The following is a 15,476-nucleotide window of genomic DNA, read 5'->3' as shown; positions in this document are numbered from 1 at the left end:
AACCCATCAGTTACCTTGACGAGGGAGTTTTTGCGTATAAAACATGACCAAAAAAAAAAAAAAACCCAGATGAAGATGGTGGACCTTCAAATTTAAGGTTCTCAAAAAAAAAACCAAAAAAAATCAGAGCAGCAAAACTGTAACACGACCTTCAGAGGTCAGGGGTTCAAGGATGGAATGTTCTGGAAGACGCTGGAATACACAAACAAAAATGCAAAAATACAAATAAACAGTGGCGCGTTTGGAGTAAGGACACGAGTCTGAATGACTGTTGGAAGCTCTGGGGATCCTTGAAGCTTTTTTACAAAAGTCATGCCTATCTTTTTATGTTTTGAATAAAAAAAAGTTAACGTGTTTTATTGCATCCAGACACACAACATAGTACAACAAGTGTCCAGAGAAAAGTAAAGACATCGAAATAAATACTTGCGTATATGACAAGTACCAGAGGGAGGCAATGAATACAACATGAAGGAAATGTAAGTCGGCATCAATGCGTGACTTCTTGGAATGTTCCTTTTATGAAAAAACACGCGTGTACTTGGATGTGACGTCAACCCCGACACGGTTCTGACATCCGTGTGTGAAGTTTGTTGGGATGAGAAGACACCAAGACAGGGAAACCCTGCAAACCGTGAAAGTGTCACAAGAAGTCTCACAAGGAACTCAGAAATATAGTTAAAAAAAATGTAAAAAAGAAAAAGATTGAAAGAGGAAACAGAGATTCAGAGCGCCGCTATTCACGCTTATTAAAACAAAGAATTGTAGTTAGCGAAGGACAACGCCGGTGATGCTTCATTTAAGCTCAATAAACCTCAATACTATCAGAAAAATCGCTCTTTGAGAGAGTTGGTACAACTCCATTTTAACGCTAACAGAAAAAAAACAGTATGAAACAGCAGATTTTAAAAGATAATTTGATTCCTGTGAGGAATTTAAAGGTAAAGCACAGGAATTAAATCAACAGGATACAAAGATGGATATAGTCTAAGAAAAGGCCTTTTGGAGAAGGTTTTGCTTGTTTGGTTTTTTCGATTTACGAGCAGCAGAGACCGGTGAGATTTGGTCGCCACAGTGAGAACAAAGCAAAGTTAATGACTTCATGACCTCTCTGCAGACTTCAAATAAATAAAAGACCTATCTTAAGGCATTTGTCAGTTTCTTAGTCTGGGAAAGTGAGAGAAACTAAAACAAAACAAAAAAAAAGAAAAGAAAACCCCAACTTCTATCTTTTAATGCCTGAACTCTCTTCACCAAATCCAACACACTTAGATTCCTCTGCTTTATGACCTTTAGTTAACTAATGCAACATTGTTTCACCTCCGTACTCTGAGTTTCTCCTGAAACTGTTGAAAGCCCCATCACCAACCCACCCACCCTCCCCGGAGGGACCCACCTCCCGCCTTCTGATAAAAAGACGTCAGTCTTTTAAAGAGGGGACAGACCCGACTTCCTGTTTCCCCTCTGCTCAAAAACATTTATGCTAAGCTAACAAAAATGGCTGGAGACACAAGATTTGTATCAATCTTCAACGGCAAGAACACCACAAAAAGCGCTTTTCCTCAAAATATCTGTACACTCCCTCTCTCTCCCTCCCTCTCTCTCTCTCTCTCTAATCACACACACACACACACACACACACACACGCACACACACACACACTCCTCTCAGGTGACAAAACTGTGTCGTATTCATTTAAGATGATTCATTTATAAACAATAAAGCCCGCGAGGAGGAAAAACATCAATAGATTTATAACCTTTGAACCCAAAATGTTGTGATTAATATCTTACTATTGATTTATACAGCATTAATAATCTCAGAGGCACACGATACACACACACACACACACACACACACACGATGGGCGTGATGGATGGGCCAGGTTTCGATGACTACCAGTGACCAGAATCTTCCATAGTTGGGCCTCATGATCAACGAGGAAAGAGCGAATTAGGCTTTGGTGAACAATGAGCACACACTCGTTGGAGCAGTTGGGCTTGTGTGGAGGGCTCTTCAGGGGAGGGAAACGGCCGTTCACCCTTGATTGAACCGGCGACCTTTCAGCAGCAAGCCAGCTTCCCCTAACCTTCAGGCCCCGGCTGCCCCCACATTCTCAGTCGGATGGGCTGTTCTGCATGTGATGACTCACGGGGGGGGGGGGGGGGGCTGAGAAGAAACAATCTAGTATGAACAAAACACACAACCAATAATTGTTCAAACCGCAGATAATTTGTGCTCAATCGTCTGCCGACGTACATTGAAGCATTTGTGGCTCTCCGGCGTACAAAATGAAATTGACAGGGTTATCTTTTTTGTGTGTGTGTCCTTTTCAGAATGACTCTTAGAAATTTATTTTATTCTATTTCTTTCCCAGATTATTTCAATGTGAAAACAAGGCTTTGTATTCAGCCCAACCAGTTCAGCTCTCAGCAGGTGGAGGGCTCACTGAGGGTGTGTCCAGGAGGCGCAGGTGTGAGCAAGACAAGAACCACGACAGCTTTAAAAGAAGCAAGAACCTGTAATATTTTATTGTGTGTGCATGGGGGGGTGAAAAAAATTCAAGTCAAAATCCTAACAAGAAAAATCTTAATCTCGTATTTCAATGAGCCGTATGTGTGTATGAGGAGTCTCAGGGGCCTCAGCAGGACCTGAACTTATACAAAACTAGGTCAGGAATTGCTGCAATATCCACAAATACAAACAAAGAACAAACCATCACCAATCCTTGTTGTTGGCTCGGACCCCATGAACACAACAACAACAAAATACCCAGAAGAAAACATTTAATTTCTCTTCTTTTTTCTTCTTCTTCTTCTTTTTTAACTTTAAAGCCTGTTGCAACAGAATTCCTCCAGAATTGACACAACTTGTCAAAGACAAAATCCTTCAAAAATAACGCGGGTTTCTGATGTGTGAGGTCTGGGGTTGAGGGGGTAAAATAATACACAAATGTAACCCCAAAACGTCTGTAAAACTGGGTTTAAACGTGATTGTATATTTTTATCAAACATCTCCCGCTGCAATCTGGCGTTTGTTGGCGTTGGACGGACCGTCTCAGTTTCATCAGCACCAAACAACCTGAATTCCTGGTTAGAACAAATTCTTAAATAAGAGCTGAGAGGAAAAGTGATGTGTGACTGATGGCTGCTGGTCCTGGCTTCCCCTCGTCTCCTTCTCCCTCACGACAGACGCATGAATAGTCCTGCCTTGGCGACGCTAATGCTAATAGCAGTATGCTAATCAGGATACTTCCAGGTGCAGGAATAGACGCAGAACATTTCGAGTAAATTTAGCTTTAATAACCTGGTTAATCACACCATTAATGTTACTTCCAGCCTGACACACACATCCACGGTGTGCAGCTTTGTTGTTATTCTAATAGAGGCTTTCCACCTGACTGCTGCTTGGAGAGGGATGCTGGGAGGCAGGAACAAGGAGTCGGACAAGCTCAGTGTGCATCTCCAGCTTCCAGCCTCACAGTATGTGTGAGAGCCGCAGCTCTCAAGACTTCACGCCGCTTTGTTGTGTTTGCTTTATTTTGTCTCCTCCATAAATGATGAAGCTCCAGGCGGGAGAGAGTGAGGCACTCAGCCCTCCCTTGGGGAAAGTGATCCCCACTGGGCATCGTCCCCTCCGCGTCACCTGCCTCCCCCAAACCGAGACGCCTCATGACACTCAAACAAGGACGGCAGCTCAGGAAAAGTCTGGGACACCCACAAATACACACACACACACACACACACACACACACACACACACAGGCTTCATTGTGTTATGTGTCATCGATGACATAAAAAGTCACATATCAACCACTTTAAGAGACGGCATCTCTTTTAAATGTTGCTTTACTCATTACTTTCTGAAAACAGCCATTTTTCAGAACTCCCGCCATAAATTACTCGCAGTTTCATCCCTTCAAAACTCCTGTTTACAATATGACCGACCTTGTGAATGATCCGCGTGACCGAGCGGCGGTAATATCTAGTGCCAGCGTCGTCTGCTGGCAGAGTCAAAAGTTGGGGAGTAATTTGCAGCAGAGATGCTAAATCTCTCTGTCACTTCTCATTTAGGTTACCTAAGAGAGCGAGAGAAAGAGAGAGGGGGGGGGGGCGAGGGCAGTTGAGTTTGTTTGACATTGTGAGAAAGATGACATAAATCATTAAGACATTATTCCCGCTACGGATGTAAACACAGTATAGATGCAGGAGGCCGCCTTTTAACAAACCTCATCAATAACCCTCACACCGACATGAGCGTGATATCGACCCTCTCGTCCAAACGTCAGCCGGGCAAAAAAGCATACGTCACGAAATGGGCGAATTATTCCTTTAAAGCTTGACAAGTCAGCAACGCCAGAGCTCATCTGGTGATTATGAGGTCTCCCGAAGGTGCTATAAATACTAGGTGCTATTAGCGCCTGTCGCTAAACGTAGCTTGAGATTTACATGTCAAGATTTATCTACGGCCACCAGCTTTAACTACCGGAAAGAAAGAGATAGAAGACTCCAATATGGTGGCCGAGCCTCAGAGCGGGCGCGGAGGAGAAATTTGCCCTGAGGGATTCCTGGCAGAAAACGCAAGAGGTTGAAACAGAACATCTCACAACGTCTAAGTGTCGGAGAGGTCAGAGGTCACCCAGCTGGCTGCCCCAAAGCAATACGGACAACTTTTAATCATCGAAATAAAAGAATTTGAAATAACACTCCGCAAGTTTAAATGTGTTTTTTTTTTAAACCCTTAATGATCCACCCATGAGTCCACAAAATGACCAGATGAAAGCAACGATAAAACATTTCCAGTGTGCCAAGTGTACGAGGCACCAGGTCTTATTCTTAATATAAACGTGTAGAATCCAAGCGCCGTCCAATCTAGAAACAAAATAGACGAAGAGAAAAACGACCCTTTGTGGCACCGACTTTCTGAGGTGAACCTGACTTCTAGCACCCTTTAAGACGTCAACTCTCTCTCTCTCTCGCTCTCTCTCTCAAAAAAAAAAACACCCCACGTAGATGTACAATTATCTCTTTTGTCAATTAGCGGAAGTTCCTTTTTTATCATTATAATTAAATCATATAATATAATTTTGCACATTTCTTGTGCGCCTCCTTCTTTTTTTAATTTTCCCAACATATTTTGTCAACAATGTAGAAATGTTCTTGATGGTAATATAGAGATTAAAGAGTCATGACGTTGGAGGCTGCAGGATGTCAAAATTCTGCAGTTAATTTATGCTCAAAGATCTAATCGAGCTCTGCGGGGGAAGACTCCAGCGATGCGGTTAAAAGCCTCAGCAGCTACCTTGTGTTGAGACTGATTTTATCAGCGCTTGTAATGTTGTTGTTTTTTTGTTGGGGGGGGGGGGGGTATTCATGGTGATATAAGTCAAAGCACATTTAAAGAAGCTGCAGTTCGCTTCCTGCCAAGTGCCGCTTGTTTCATTTTAATGAACTTTTAGCGAAAGACACACAAGTCGCTCTGGGTGCTGCTCAGAAGCTGGAAAATAAAAACTTGAGCTTGGAATTTGTTACAGGACCTGTCAGTATCAAACATGTCTGACCTTTTTAGCACTTTTCTGCAACCATGACGATGTTCCTTGTCGCGAACAAAAGGTGAGTGACTTTTTACAAAATTGCACAGACACTAAAAGCCCAGAAGTCCATTCTACGAGGAGGAGGAATCCTTGTATAAACTTAGATAGATGTGTGTTTTATTCATACCAAAAATTGGGAAATTGTACTCGAATTATCATATCAGGAGTAAAGGCCAAACTAAGCAGAAGATATCAAGCTTAAACTGTTTCCTCCTCCTTAAAAGAAAACTTCCCGCAGGGCATAAGGCTTGTTCCCCTCCGGCTCCAAACGCTGGATATTGATTTACGCTTTAATTCCTCCAACCGTGGCAACCAGAATATACATTTAATTTTTCACCCACTTTTCTTCAGTCCGCACAGCTGCAAACATGGAAATGATCCAAGTATTTCTCAGATTAATACTGCTGAGTTTTTTGGGGTTTTTGTTTTTTTTTTTGTTTCTTTTTATATTTTTTTGATTTTGCAGACAGACAGAACAGAGCCTGCCTCGCTGTGTCTCTGTCCGAGGTGCTGATGGTGGGACTGTCAGCGGTGCAGGAGCTGTCCAAGGTGCTGAAAGAATTTCATGCTGACTTAATGTCTACTGCCGGTGGGAAACACTCATCCTGTGTCAGATCTTTCTTACTTCATCACTGAGCACCTGTCTGCTAGGATACAGCGCGAGCTCAATTTCTTGCTGAGTCGTGGAACATGTTTCCCTGAAAGAAAGAAAACAATACTGCTGTTTGTTTTACCCGTCTGATGGAGGCATGTACCTCAGTACATCATCTTTTTTTTCTTCTTCTTCCTCTTCTTCTGCTGCACATTATCATAATTGTCTTCATGGCAAGATCGGAGAGGTTGTTAAATCTTCCAGTTCATTATGGAGCCTCTCCCCTCTCGCTGTCCTTGAGTCCTTGTCAGGGAGGCGATAGATCAGGCGCGAGAGCAGCCTGGCTATCAATCATAGAGAGTTTAATCCCCCGATCCTGCTGTCCACATGTCAAAGAAATCCCGAGAAAGACACTGGACACCAAATTCCCCTCTATGTTTATAGATCGGGAAAAAAAAAAAAGTCTAAATTTAGGACCTCCCGAGAGCCTTACAGTGTTGAGCATAATGCTAACAACAGCACGCTAACATGATTCAATAAGACAAAGGGATCAAGCTGTTGTTTGGTATTCTTGAAGTAAAATGAATAGCCTGGGCTTTTATTTGCTGGTTAGGTTGAATGGCGTGGAGGTTCAGTAGTTTGGGGAAATTTTTTAAAAAAACATCCCACTTACAAAGCGTAAGATATTAATAAACTAGCTTCATTTATGTAAAATAGATAAGCATCCCGAAAAAGAAAATAAGGGTAATGTAAAGGAGGGGTGAGGCCCACCACATGTATGACCCCTGAATAAGACAACAAAGAGACGGCGCAAATTAGTCAACCTTGCCCACTGACAGAGAGACAAAGAGAGAGAGAGAGAGAAACCCGTATCTGTCACTCAAGGAGGTGTAAATTTCCTCTCCTTTGTCCCCACATTTGAATGCCATGAATCCACTTATACAGGCTTAGCTGTAGCTCCTAGCTAACGTTCTTACTCCCATCCGCCACATCGGCTTGCCATTTTATCATCTTCCCCTAGCGAGATGAGGAATATTAATGTTGGGTTGTTTATTTTTCTCACTCAATGGTGTTTTTTGTTCTATTCCACAAATTCGACATTGGACAGGTTAAATTTGAGGTAGCCATGAGGATCTGCAACATGACCTTTTGAATGCTATTAAAAGCCATATCTAATTTTAATCAGCTTTTATTTGTAAAACTTGTTGCTAATTTTATAATATTATTGACAGTCTTTTCTTTTGTTAGCAGTTCCTTGCTTCATACGATTAGGGGGACACTTAGCACATTGGCTTTAGATGGTTTTAAACTTACAAATAGTTCCTTTATGTGATGTAATGAGCATTGGGTACTGAGCTTAGTACCTTTGATGGTACAGACCAAATTATTACAGTTTAATTTTCTTACAAAGTGCTGTTTTACACTTTTATAAACTTCATGTACACACATTATATTTAATATCTTATAACACAAAATGTAAAGCTGTCACACATCAGCATGAGGAAACACCCAGTCAAACAAAATACATCTACAAGTGGAAAGCTGCTTTTCTGTTAGCTGTAGCAGCAGCAGCTAACGTTAACTCTAGCAGCAGCTAACGTTAGCAGTAACAGTCAGCTAAAAGCTCATGTTAGAGGCAGAGCTGAAAAATTAAAACATCAAACAACAAGTTTTTAAACAACTTAAATGACATTTTTGTTATTTTGGAAGAAAAAGTGTGGTACTGCTGGTTACCAGTGCAGAATATGGGTTCAATTGTGAATGTAACAATATTTTATCGTATCAATCTGTGAGGTGGGGGAGAGACTCCAGAAGACAAAGGAAAATATATCACAGCCGAACAATGATGTCCAGCAGTTCGTCACTGCTCGCCAGATTCAACTCCAGTTTGAAGAGCAGGTCACCAGTGAAGCCTCATCTAGTTCCCTCCTTCCCAATCATGGTGCCGGTTAGTTTAAAGCTTGTTGTCTCTGGGGTAAATCATTGATTTACTGACAGTGAAGTGGGTGTGGATTGAATTCAGAGGTCCTGTTTATTACCTTTTACCAGGGGATGGCTGCAAGCATGAAGGAGGTGCTGACTGCTGACTTATAACAGAGCAAATCTAGTGACTCTCCGTGGACAGGAGAGGCTGTGAAATGTCGGACTGCTGCTTCGCTTCATCACAGGTGAGCGAGCCATTGACACCCACATTTAAGCTGTCTATTTAGCGGTTGGATCTATTCCCAATCAGAGACCACAGCCCTTGAGCGTCACATTAACTGGTTCAGTCAGCATAATTTCCAAGAGCTACCCAAAAACAATGTTTTTTAATTGAAAGAAAAGTCTATTCCGGGTTTTTCCTTGAAATTGCTTTAGTACAGTAGCCTAATAGAAAAAATCCAAACAGCAGCTCCAACCTCTTTCCATTTTTTTTCCATTTACAATCGCAGATTTTGCCTACATAACACTGTTGTTGTTTTTTTTAAGGCGTCAATATGTCATTTGTTCCTCCAATTTGTGGTCACAAGTAGTAACTTATACAAAAAATATAAAACTACTTTATGAGGAAACGCCACAGCTTCATTAAAATGTGGTAACACAGCTTGATGCCTTAAAAAAAAAGAGAGACTAAATTGAGAGAACAAGTTATATCTTGTGGCCTCAAAATAAAACGTAAATATTTATTTTCTCTATTCCCACCATGTATTTATTTCCTATTTCTATTATTATATTACTATGGCATTTTACTATTTCTATTTCCACTACAGATTATAAACATATTTTCAGATTAGTTTCCCGCTACAGGTGAATTTAAAACATACAAAAATACAACAATTGGACATAACATTTATTAAAAGCATAAACTTTCATCTTCATTCATTCATTCATAGGTTAAATGCATGTTGTGCGTATGTTTATGGTTGAACAAGCAAGTAGAACAAAAGCGAGTCAATTTATCTGATCATCAAGATAACTGGACATTTCAAATTTCGTAGAAATAGAGGATTAAATAAATACATGTGTTGTTTTTTTTAATGAGAAATTTAGATGCATCGAGGCACCAATAAGTGGCTTTTGAAATCACAATCATAACTGAATCAAAGTGCGAAATGTGTGAATCATTCCAGCCAGAACAGAAACCGATATGACTTGAAAAGTCAGAGGTAAGATGGCCGGCGCGCCATCCTTTTTGCCCTTGAGCTCTAATCATCTGGAAATAATTCTTGATATTGGAAACAGTGAAATATTAAAAAGGGATTATAGTATAAACAAGTCCATGGCATGGTCATTATCTAAAAGTCGAATTTAGATTTCTGTTTCATCGGACCAATAAAGCAGATTAATTTGTCACATCATAATTTCAGTAAGGTCTTTGCACCACTTAGTGGTTCGGCCCTTGAGCCCAATAACAACATGACTAATAATGATTTAGATTTTAATTGCTTTTCCCATGACTCAGTGACCCGGTGCACACTGTACCAGTCCAGAACTGGATCATTATGGAGCTTTTGTCACCTCTCTGTTCTGGCAATGGCATGCCTTCCAGTTTCAGTATTTGTACTCAAACCAGCTCAAACGTCACTCAAAATCAAAGTAAATACTTGTGGCGTTTTATAAGGTCCTCTCTGACGAGGCGCTCAAGCAAAGAGACACCACACACCCAAAAACAAGGAGCACAGCAGGCTTTGTGGGATTTTGTCTGCTGTGTGTATTTGCATAAAACAGAGAGAGAAGGAATGAGATACCCATGTTTTGTCCAACTGCCCACACTCTCACACACTCTCACACACACTCACACTCTCACACACACTCACACGTTTAGCAATACTTCCCTAGCCCTGCCTTTAACCACTGACCCAAAAATCAACAATTTAGCGTTTGGGGACATGACTTTTGTCCCCAGTTGCACATGCCGTCCCCAATTAACTGGTCTTAACGTGTGGTTTGTGTCCCTCAGAGTGGCACAAACACACAGACACACACACACACACACACACGTACACACACACACAGGGACGCACAGCGCATGCAGACAGCCATGCATGAAACATAGTTTGCATTAAATACTTGATGAGGTGTGTGAGGCTGTCAGCCGTCGTTCTGCTGCTCGGTGAGAATAGTTGTCGCATCCAATGAACAGTTTTGTCTTGTGTAACGTCTCCTGAGGCATCACGAGGGGATTCAGCCCGGAGAAACAAATTCCCAGCAATCTCGCTCTACATTTTCCTGTACATACACACATGGCGACCTACCACAGTGTACGACAAACAACACCCAGATGTTTACCACAAATTATACACCCTTCGTTTGTTTCCCCTTAACGTATGGTTAAGTTTTCCCTCAAGCAGATGTGAGATTGAAAAACTCTCGTTTCTCAGGCTGATAGTATCACATTATAATTCATGAATCATCTTGTTGTAACTCATCATTCAAGCTATACCATGTGAACATCGAGTCAATTATTCAAACTTTTATGGCTCCTCCATGTGATCATCTTATGCTTTGCTTGTGTTCGGTCCGATGTTTGGTGTCCTTTCATTTTTCATAATTTAAGAAAAAAAATTAATAAAATAAATGTGGTAAGGAGGCTGCACGGTGGTGCAGTGGTCAGCACTGTGGCCTCACAGCAAGAAGGTTCCGGGTTCGAGTCCTGGCTCGGGCACGGGATCTTTCTGTGTGAGTCTCCATGTTCTCCCTGTTCCTGCGTGGGTTCTCTCTGGTACTCCAGCTTCCTCCACAGTCCAAAGACATCAAGAGGGGATGAGGCTGATTGATACTCTAAATTGACTGTAGGTGTGAATGTGAGTGTGAATGGTTGTTCGTCTCTGTATGTTGGTCCTGCGATGGACTGGCAACCTGTCCAGGGTGAACCCCGCCTCTCGCCCGTTGACGCTGGGATAGGCTCCAGCCCCCCCGCGACCCTTAATGTGTAGGAATAAGTGGAAGATGACGATGGATGGATAGATGTGGTAAGGGTTTTGCTGCATGAAATCAGTTTAAGGCATTCAACAACTTAGGGGGTTTTCATTCCTATAATACACTTTCTTTTCTTTTTTTGCAATGAAGTTGGTAAAATGGCTTTATGTATGTATATATATATATATATATATATATATATATATATATATATATATATATATATATATATATACATATATAGTGGTCCATCTGCCTGGAAGCTTTTTCAGTAAGAATGAAATTGCAACATTTGTTCCTCTTGTAGCTGATGCTTTCAAGTGTTGTAGAACCTCGATGTGTTACACAATAAGGCTGCATTAAAGACAGTCAGTTCGTGCTCTGTTAACAGTTCAGAAAAACTGGGCGAGTTTTACAGGTTCCCAGCTTCATTTTAGGGTCACAGAGCGCAGTAATGACTAGATGGGTATGTAAATGTAAGACTTATTATGCACTCGTATGTGATTACCATGAACTAACCATTATCAGTGTGTCCTTCGATAAATCAGTCAACCAATCATTTATATTGGTCCTCACACAAACGTGAACAATATTATCTTAAAATTAATGAACGCAGCGACTGAAGAAACGCGATTGTAAGAAACTGCAATAAGGAAACACCAGTGGTAGGATATTAAAAAGAGTAGACAGAAGCATTAAAATTAATGAGTAGATGTAACTACGTAAAAATATCTAAAATAAAGCCAACATGTAAAAGGTATGTCAGGATATAAATTGAACTGAGTAAAAGCTGCATGATGAGTAAAACAAGTTAAGACAACAGAATGGCCAGAAGTCAAAGAACAGGTGAGTAAAATGTATAGAAACAGAATAAAAATCTGCACAGTTCAGTTCAAATCTATACGTAACAGCTTGGCCTTGAGTTTGCTTTTGAATACTGCATCGCAACCAACCACTGAGGCTGTGTCACGGGGGGGGGGAGTTCTGGTGCCATCAACCACTAGGAGGTTTTCTTCTTTTTAAAATGCGCTCATCTGTTTCTCAATATCCTTCAATACAAGGTTCTCTGTGTGATCCCGTGACGACATTACATTGTTTTTCCACGATCAAATCACAACATTTCAAAATGTGGGACATAAAGGCATGGTTCCTATACGAGGTTGGGTACCCAACCCCGGTGCCGTATTCCGACATAAACGGTAATAACCAGACCGAATAAGAATGAACATTTCGGCGCCTGACATTTTGTTTACCGCCCCCTGGTTATCCTGCATCAACTTGCGTGACGTCTGTGCCGCCGCTCAGTACGCTTGTTGTTGAGTGATAGCCAGACGATTAGTGAATATGCCGAAGACAAGACGCTCCAAGGTTTGGCTGCATTTCACTCAAGAGGATGGAGACCCTGTGACGTGGAACAGATGCCATGAAACTATGGCATGTAAGGGCGCTAACACGTCTAATTTAACGAAACATCTGGCAAAACAGGGTGTTTATTTAAACGCAGAGCAATGCACTGTATTTGGTAACTGTCGTGGCGCTGGGCCAAGCACCTCATCAGCAGCAACCAGTGCCGACTACAGCAGTCCTTCCTCTTTGGGTAAGTCTGGTTATTAATTCAATGCCAACCTAAAACTTTGCATATCAAGTAGCTAGGCTAGCAAATACCGTTGCCATTCAACAGCCTGTGCAGCAACATGTGCTATGTCTTATCATCCCGCTCCAGGTCCACTGACTTTCTGCTTAATGTAACAAGTCGTGTATGTATGCAAAATGTTTTAACTAAGTTTTACATCACTATTAGTGCTGTTGGATTGGTTTGAGAACCGTTTAAGCACCGGATTAGGCACCGTATCGGTAAAAACCCTGTCGATACCCAACCCTAGTCCTTCCTGCTCAAAGGAAATATTTAAATTTAGGACACAAGGAAAAAAGTACGCCGCTACAAAGTGTGATTTCCAATTACAACCTGAGAATGTTCTCTGGTTGGTGTCAAGGTCACTTTGCAACATTGCTGCAGTTCTTCAAAGGGAAGTGGGGCGTAACTGGGTGGATAAACAAGGGAGCATTCAAGAGGTTCTGGGAGTGTTAAGGGAATCATTGCCTGGACGATTATTTCCACGCAATCAAGATGTGAATTTGGGAACATTCAGAATGATCTGGGAACATGTATGGGAAGTCTCTCTAAACTAGGTTCCCCGAAATGCTAGAACCTACAGCACATACAGGACTCCTTTAAGCAACCAGTAATTTTTGGTTTATTCCGGTGCTGGCTTCACCTTTTAAGATATTCTCTAAAATGTTTACAGAAAATGCTGAACGCTCCCTGAAGTGGAGAATAACCTACAACTACAACGAACTTGACATTTTGACCTTCTAGGAACACTCTCGTCGCAACATCCCAAGATGGCGTCCTTCACACCAGAGAAGACATTCTCTTGTTGCTCGGTAACTCAACAGGAAACCATACCGAACGGCACAAACAGCGCTACAATAAAAGATACCTTAAAAATGCACATTTTATAATTAGATACAATGCCAATCTTCAATAAAAAATATTTTGTTTACAACATTATTGGAGTTTATCAGGAATCCAGCTGCTTCTAAAATGACTTCTATCATTTCTATTCATTCATTTTCTCATATTTCTGTTTAATTCTGACTCTGTTTTGTGTCTTTTATGTCATTGGTTGGTGTCTCTTTGCTGTTGCCGCTCATCTTTGCCAGCACGCTTTTGATTAAAAAAGGATTTTTGGTTAAATAAAGGTTAAACACATCAAGCCCATGCTTCAGGTTTTGGATGACAACTGTGAAACCTCAGCCTCCCTGTTTCCTAAGCCAGCTGGGAACCACTGTTGCATGGCTCGCTCCTCTCCTGTCACTGTGACGAGAGGAAGTGAGGAGGACGGCGGAAAATTTAGCACATGTATGCAGTGGGGGAAAAAAACATCGTTCCAGGCGACGTTTCCTGTTTTATAACGTTTGAATAACAAAAAATTATTGCAAGTGTTCGTTGAGTTTTAGATAAATACATTTGAGGTTTACAGATGTACACACACACACACACACACACACACACACACACACACACATACACACACACGTATAGACGCAGTGGGTCTCTGGAGTTACACTTTCAGGCCAAATTAGTTTGAGTGACTCGGAGGCAACTCTCCTGCTGTGTCACTGAACACTACTACTGTACCGTTTCTCTTTGCACTCTTAACACACACAAAGACACATATTCATGTTGCGTGGTTGCTTTGTTAAATCCTACATTAAGAAGAAACAGATAAGTAAGTGTGAGGAAAAAAAAGGAAGTGATGAAGGAATATTAAAGTGAGAAGAAAATTGGGGAGAGAAGCAAACAGGGGCAGAGGGAGATGTAAGATGAAGGGTAAGAAAGGGAGAATAAAGCAGGGGAGCCTTCTTATTCCTTTAATACTCCTGCTGAGATGCTGCTCCGCTGATCAAATGGCAAGAGAAAAGAGGTGAGGGGGCGCGAGTAGGAGGAGGAGAGAGAAAAGAAAGCGATATAAAGAGCAGAAGAAAGGGACAGAGAAGCAGCAGAACAGAGGGAAACAAAAAAGTAAGGGAATATGAGGGATAGCGAATGGTGGCAGCCATCAAATTCGGCTGGCAAGAGGTGTGAAGGCTACGGACAAAGATTTGACTTGTGCCCCCTCGGCTCTCCAGCTGTCCACCTCCTTTTTTAACTGTCAGGTTTTATTTCATCACAGGGAAGTCAGTCGCATACCTGTAACAACGGCAGAAACACTGACATCAGCCCACTGGCGCTCTGCTGACATCAGAGACAGTGATGACCACCATCTTAGAGAGGGGCGGTGGGGAAAAATGAGGACAATGGCTCCACATACGTTTTGAAATGTAGTAGGTCCTATGCAAACAAATAAAAAAAAATATACATAAAATGGCTGAATGTTGTAGTGAATTTAAAAAGAAAAAGAAATTCTCATCCATGCGTCTGTTGTGGTTCCCAGACGCCCGCAAACGTTCCCCCCCCCAGGTGATGAGAGAAGGTCGTGTGAACATCTGATGTTGCTCATCACCAGAATTTATCACATACATGTTATAATTTACATTTATGTATCAATGTTTTCCTAAGGGAGGTGTGAGGTATGAAGCTACAGTCCCAAACATGACCACTAGATGTCACTAAATTCTACACACTGGGTCTTTAAATCAATTTCAAACTTCAAAATTGCAATGTTTGCTAATTATGGTTGCTGAGTAATCACACTCTGTGTGTGTGTGTGTGTGTGTGTGTGTGTGTGTGTGTGTGTGTGTGTGTGTGTGTGTGTGGGCTTATGACTTAAAAGAATCCAAACAGAGTCTGTACCCTTGATGGACTCAGTGTCAACACCCTGATACTCA

General features: G+C 41.5%; 2 long non-coding RNA genes across 2 annotated transcripts; one reads left to right on the top strand and one right to left on the bottom strand.

Annotated features, from left to right (window-relative positions):
* Window positions 1–3,950: 3,950 nt before the first annotated feature.
* LOC147257808 (uncharacterized) lies at window positions 3,951–8,441 on the bottom strand. Its single transcript, XR_015117636.1, has 3 exons — window positions 8,225–8,441; window positions 6,219–6,291; window positions 3,951–4,078 (listed from the first exon to the last, which is right to left on the bottom strand). It is a non-coding gene; the product is annotated as an uncharacterized LOC147257808 (long non-coding RNA).
* On the top strand, window positions 7,857–13,559 carry LOC147257807 (uncharacterized). The gene is made up of 3 exons (XR_015117637.1): window positions 7,857–8,133; window positions 8,235–8,353; window positions 13,391–13,559. It is a non-coding gene; the product is annotated as an uncharacterized LOC147257807 (long non-coding RNA).
* Window positions 13,560–15,476: the final 1,917 nt, after the last annotated feature.

The sequence above is a fragment of the Aulostomus chinensis genome, chromosome 8 (assembly GCF_037954235.1).
Source record: "Aulostomus chinensis isolate RoL2024-O1b breed Wild chromosome 8, RoL_Achi_v1.0, whole genome shotgun sequence".
NCBI classification, from domain to species: Eukaryota; Metazoa; Chordata; class Actinopteri; order Syngnathiformes; family Aulostomidae; genus Aulostomus; species Aulostomus chinensis.
Note: the sequence above shows the minus strand (reverse complement) of the source record. Positions and strands in the feature narration are given on the sequence as shown.